Source organism: Carlito syrichta, unplaced genomic scaffold (assembly GCF_000164805.1).
Source record: "Carlito syrichta isolate Samal-C Ts95f unplaced genomic scaffold, Tarsius_syrichta-2.0.1 Scaffold315832, whole genome shotgun sequence".
NCBI classification, from domain to species: Eukaryota; Metazoa; Chordata; class Mammalia; order Primates; family Tarsiidae; genus Carlito; species Carlito syrichta.
The window spans coordinates 12,506-19,330 of record NW_007259928.1 but is presented as its reverse complement, the minus strand read 5'-3'; positions in this window follow the sequence as shown (position 1 = coordinate 19,330).

The window sequence follows — 6,825 nt, the reverse complement described above, 5'->3', positions numbered from 1 at the left end:
TTGTAACCAGTGACAGATGCGTCCTTGGGACAGTCGTTACTCCAGAGCGTGCCAGGAGTCCGGGTGCGAATCTAGCGGGACCGACCCCGCGCTCTACGGGCAAAACTCCATCCTTCTGGAGAGAGGGCGCATTTGGCCAGCAGCCCAGGGCGCCGGGAAGGCTCTGTGTGCCCGGCCCTTCCCTCCTTCCCCTCCTCTTGGGGCGGGCGCAGCCTCGCTGAGGTTCGCGGTTCGCTGTTAGCCACCCCTCGGGCTCTGTTATCGGCCTGTCTTTCAGTGCTGCCACAAGCTTTGAGCCAGACAGTTTGAACAGCATCTCATCCGGAGCGTGTCAGTTCTTCTCCCCCGTCGCTGGCAGGGATCTGGGGTCAACTCTGCATGAGGACACGTGGTGAGTCAACGCACGTTTGTGCAGGCGTGGCCCCCCGTCCCGTTCCATGGCCTTGGCTCGGACTTGGGCCGATTCAACCCGGGGAACCCAAGAGTGTCTGGCAGAGGTGTGGCAAGTCATCTGATCCACTCTACTCCTTTTACCGAAGCGTCGACGGAAGATGTGTGGGTTAAATCGCTCACGTTGACATAGAGAACTGAGGTTATTGCGAGAGCTGGAAATCAGGTCCTCTGACTCCTGGTTCAAGCCAGCAACATGGACTGAGAATCCTCCACTGTACCCCAGGCCCTACTTTGGGCACTTTGAAAACAGAGTTGAATAAGAAGCAACCTCTGCTCCTTGAAGTACCTAGCAACGTTTCATCTATTCATCTAGTGGTACATTCACGTTTCTATGCCTGGGTCACCTATCTGTCATTCACTTGTCTTTCCGTTCATTTGTTCACCTCACTACCCATCCACCCATCCATCCACCCTCTGTTCACTGTTCCATCTGTCTCCCCTCTCCATCCATCCGTGAATACATCTGTTCATCTCTTTATCCACCCATCCGGTCATCAATGTGTCTTTGAGGTTCCAAGTCCTCAGCTGGGCGAGGGCTTGAGAGAAGTAAAAAACATCTTTGCTCTTTAGGTTTTCACATCTAGTGGAGAAAGACACAGAAACCTGCCTCGAAGGACATTTTAAAGGGCTCTGGTTGTACACAAAAAGAGATTTGAGCTTCTGCCTCTTATTCTGAGAAGGCTTCATTGTGACGGTGAAAGCAGTGCTATATCTTGGGTGGAATTTTCCCAGTGGGGAAGGTGGAAGGATCTTTTGGGTCGAGAGAACAACAGCGGCAAAGGCGTGAGGGCGTCTGATCTGAGGAGGAGGGAGAGGAATTGCACATCATTTGAAGACTCCTTCAGGGAGAGAACTGGCCGTTAACAGAGGGGTTGTGAAAGTTTACTTCGAAGCCGAGCTCGGTGGCTCAGCCTGGAATCCCACGCCTTTGGGAGGCTGAGGTGAGTGGATGGCCTGAGGCCGCGGGTTCGAGACCCGCCTGGGCAGCGAGACCTCATCTCTACAATAAATCAAAAAATCAGCCGGGCGTGGTAGCGCGCGCCTGTAATTCTGGCTACTCGGAAGGCTGAGGAGGAAGGATCGCTGGAGCCCAGCAGGTCGAGGCTGCGGTGGCCGGGAGCGGCCACTGCACTCCAGTCTGGGCGACAGAGTGAGACTCCAACTCGGGGGGGAAAAAAAAAGTTTACTTTGAATCCCAGACCTGAAGCCAGAGGGTCACCCTGTGGGCATTAGGGAACCATTGCAGGGTTTTCAGCAGAGGGTGACATCGCTAGGTGAGCATTTCGGGGCGATCACGCCAGGCAATAGGGTCAGAGGGGTAGAGACGAAATATCAGGGGTGTTTCAAGCCTATTCTAATAGCGTTAGGAGAGCAAATCCCCTGCCTGAATCAAGCAAGGTGTTGGCAGTAGAGATGGGGCCTGCAGGGCAGGCTTTGAGGAAGGATTAGCAGAATTTGAATGGCCACTTAGCATATGTCAGAGATGTTTGACTAGGTGACAGATGACAATGCCATTTACTTAAAGACTACGGGAGGGGCCGGGTGGGGTGGCTTGTACCTATAATCCCAGAACTTTGGGAGGCTGAGGCAGGAGGATTTCTTGATCCTAGGAGTTTGAGACCAGCCTGGGTAACATCGCAAAGACCTCGTCTCCACATACACACACAAAATAGGCGTGGCAGTGCACACACCTAATCCTAGCTACTGGAGAGGCTGAAGTGGGAGGGTCACTTGAACCTGGGCGGTCAAGGCTGCAGTGAGCCATGGTCATGCCACTGTGCTCCAACCTTGTCCAGTGAAACCCTGACTCAAAAAAGTAAAAATAGATAATAAATCACAGGAGGAAGAGGATTTGGGGAGGGGCATGAAAAGTAATGCATTCAGTTTTAGACATGCTGCTTTTGAGGTCTCTGTGTGCTAGCTGGAAAGACATTTAGGATGCAGTTAGTTATAGGATTCGGAGCCTGTAGGGACAGGGCTGGGGGGAGGTGGTGAGATCCTGGCTCATGGAGAGTGTCAATTGCACATACAGCAGCAGACACAAAGCTGGAGGGGAGCGTGGCTTACACCTGCTTATTGGAGGGACAGCCCTTCTGGATTGCAGCAGGCTGTCCCAGAGAGAGAGGAGAAGGGATAAAATTATGTGGGTTTTGATAATTGTACCTCGGCTATGTACGTTGTTGACTTTAGGGGAGCTGGGTGAAGGGTGTTTGAAAACAACCAGTGCTGTCTTTGCAACACTTCTGTAAGGGTAACTTTATTTCCAAATAAAAATTAAAAAAAAGAAAGACCAGAAGTGGATTGTACTGGGTGCTGCAATGAATCCTTTTTTTTTTTTTTTTTTGAGTTGGAGTCTCACTCTTGTTGCCCAGGATGGAGTGCAGCGGCATGCTCACAGCCACCGCGGCCTCCACCTGCTGGACTTAGGCGATCCTTCCACCTCAGCCTTCCAAGTAGCTGGAACTATAGACACACACCACCACGTCCGACTAGTTTTTATGATTTATTGTAGAGATGAGGTCTCACCAAATTGCCCAGGTTGGTCTCGAACCCACGGGCTCAGGCAATCCTCTTGCCTCGGCCTCCCAAAGTGCTGGGATTACAGACTGAGCCACCGCACCCGGCCAGCAATGCATCCTTATATAGACTGCATTATCTTTCTTTAAACAGTCTTTTTGATGTACGTGTTAATATATAATAAGCAACACATAATATTTTGCCAAGCTCAGTGTTTCATGCTTTTAATCCCAGCACTTTGGGAAGTGGAGGTGAGAGGACTGACTGTCTGAGCCCAGAGGTTGGAGACCAGCCTGGGCAACTTGATGGGACCTCACCTCTACAATTAAAAAAAAAAAAAAGAGCCAGGAGTGGTGGTGCATGCGTGTAGTCCCAGCTACTTTGGAGGCTGAGGTGGAAAGATTGCCTGAGCCCAAGAGGTCAAGGATGCAGTGAGCCATGAGTGTGCCACTGCACTCCAACCTGGGCAACAGAGTGAGACTCTGACTCAGTAAATAAATAAATGACACATATTTAAAGTGTATAGTTTGATTGGTTTTGGCATGTGTATTCTCTCACGAAACCTGTCACCACAATCAGGGCAGCAAACACCCCTATCACCCACAGACACTTCTTCGTGTCTCTTTGTCATTTCTCTTCTGTGCCCACACCCCTCACCAGACACCTACTGATCTGCTTTGTGTCCTTATAGATCAGTTTGTATTGTCTAGAGTTTTTAAACATTTTATTTTATTTTTGAATCAGAGTCTCATTCTGTCACTCAGGCTGGAGTGCAGTGGCACCTCACAGCCACTGCAGCCTCAATCTGCTGGGCTCAGGCGATCCTTCCATCTCACCCTTCCAAGTCGCTAGAAGCACAGGCACGTACCACCATGCCCGGCTCTTTTTTTTTTTTTAATTGTAGAGAGGAGGGCTTGCCAAGCTGCCGAGGCTGGTCTTGAACTCCCAAAGTACTGGGATCACAGGTGTGAGCCACCACACCCAGCCTAGAGTTTTATATAATGGAACCATACAGCATATGCTCTTTTGTCTTGCTTTGTTTAATCAGCATAATTATTTTGAGTTTCATCTGTGACGTTTCTTGCATATCTCCTTTGTTCCGTTTTATTGCTGGAGAGGGTTCCTCTGGGTGCATAGACCACAATCTGTTTATCCATTCACCTGTTGATGGCCATTTGAATTGTTTCCAGGTTGGGGCTGTAATCACCAAAGCGTTTATGAGCATTTGTGGGGATATCTATTTCCTTTTCTTTTGGGCAAACAGCTAGGAGTGGGTTGGCTGGGTCATATGGTGAGTGTATATTTAACTTTACCTCCACGAGAGTTCTGTTTCCTCCACATCCTCGTCAGCACTTGCTATGATCGATGTTACTTTAAGCCACTCTAGCGGGTATACAGTAGTGTCTCATTGTGGTTTTCATTTGCATTTCTCTAATGCCTTATGCCATAGGACATCTCTTCTTGTACTTATCTGCCAACTGTATGTCTTGGTGCAGTGCCCGTGCAAAAACTTTGACGATCTAAAAACTTAGGTTGTTTTCTTATTGTAGAGTTTTGAGAGTTTTTAAAATTTATTCTGGTTATAAATGCTTTACCAGGTGCAGGCTTCACAAATATTTTCTCTCAGCCGTGGCTTCTCATTTTCTTTTTTTTTTTTTTTCAGTTGGAGTCTCACTCTGTCGCCCAGACTGGAGTGTAGTGGCCGCTCCCGGCCACCGCAGCCTCGACCCACTGGGCTCCGGCGATCCTTCCGCCTCAGCCTTCTGAGTAGCTGGAACTACAGGAGCATGTTACCACGCCCGGCTAATTTTTAAATTTATTGTAGCGATGAGGTCTCGCCAAGTTGCCCAGGCGGGTCTCGAACCCGCGGGTTCAGGCAGTCCACTCACCTCAGCCTCCCAAAGGCGCGGGATAACAGGCTGAGCCACCAAGCCTGGCTGGCTTCTCATTTTCTTAAGGCATCTTTCAAAGAGCAGAAGTGTTTAATTTTGATGAAGTTCAGTGTATTGATTTGTTCTTTTATGGATCTTACTTTTGGTGTCAGATCTTTAAAAAACCTCTTTGATATGATATGATACCCAAGGCCAAATATCTTTTCCTGTGTGTTTTCTTCTAGAACTTTTGTGGTTTTAGGCTTTACAATTAGGCCTATGATCCACTTTTTTTTTTGAGTTGGAGTCTCACTCTGTTGCCCAGACTGGAGTGCAGTGGCATGCTCCTGGCCACCGCAGTCTCGACCTGCTGGGCTCCGGCAATCCTTCCGCCTCAGCCTTCCAAGTAGCTGGAACTACAGGCACGTGCTACCACGCCTGGCTGGTTTTTGATTTATTGTAGAGATGAGGTCTTGCCAAGTTGCCCAAGTGGGTCTCAAACCCACGGGCTCAGGCAATCCACTCACCTCAGCCTCCCAAAACTCAGGTTACAGGCTGAGCCACCAAGCCTGGCTATGATCCACTTTTGAGTTAATTTTTTTTTTGAGTTGGAGTCTCACTCTGTTGTCCAGGCTGGAGATCAGTGGCATGCTCATGGCCACCACAGCCTCGACCTGCTGGGCTCAAGCCACCTTCCACCTCAGCCTTCCAAGCAGCTGGAACTACAGGCGCACACCCCCATGGCTGACTAATTTTTTTATTTGCTGTAGAGAGAAGATCTCACCAAGTTGCCCAGGCTGGTCTTGAACCCCTGGGCTCAGTCAATCTTCTTGCCCCGGCTTCCCAAAGTGCTGAGATTACAGGAATGAGCCACCACGCCTGGCTAACTTTTGAGTTAATTTTTTATAGATGATAAATATGGATCCAGGTTTGTCTTCTTGCATATCCAGTTGTCCTAACACCATTTGTTGACAAGGTTATCTTTCTTGATCCTTTCATCTGTTTCACTATCTTTGTGACTGTTTTGATGCACTGCCAGACTGTTTTGATTAATGTACCTTTATAATAATTCTTGAAATCAGGTAGTCCTAGCCCCCTAACTTGGTTCTTCTTTTACAGAGGTGTGTATATGTGTAAATTCTAGCTTCTTCCATCTCCCTGTGGATTTTTGAATTAGCCTGACAATTTGTACAAAAACAGCTTCCTGGTATTTTAATTGGAATTGTCTTGAATATATAGAACAATCTGGGGAGAATTGACATGTTAATAATATTGACTATTATTATTATTATTATTTTGAGTCAGAGTCTGACTCTGTCACCCAAGCTGGAGTGCAGTGGCACGCTCAAGGCTACCGCAGCCTTGACCTACTGGGCTCGGGTGATCCTTCCACCTCAGCCTTCCAAGTAGCTGGAACCACATACATGCACCACCATGCTCAGCTAATTTTTTGATTATTGTAGAGATGAGGTCTCACCAAGTTGCCCAGGCTTGTCTTGAACCCCTGGGCTCAGGCAATTGTCTCACCTCCACCTCTCAAAGCGCTGGCATTACAGGTGTGAGCCACCATGCCCGGCTGACTATTCTTTTTTTAATTGGTACATAATATATGTACGTACTTATGAGGCATATGTGATATTTGGTTACATGCATAGACTGTATAATGATCAAGTCAGGGTAATTGGGGTATTTATCACCTCGAGTATTTATCATTTCTGTTGTTAGGGACATTTCAAGTCGTCTCTTCTAGCTATTGTGAAATACACACTACATTGTTGTTAACTATAGTCATACTACTCTGCTAATGAACATTAGAACTTATTCCTTCTAACTGTATGTTTGTACCTATTAGCCAGCATCTCTTTATTGCCTCCCACACCCTCTTCCCAGCCTCTGGTATCTATCATTCTATTCTCTACCTCCATGAAAGCAAGTTTTTTTTTTTTTTTTGAGATGGAGTCTCACTCTGTCACCCAGACTGGAG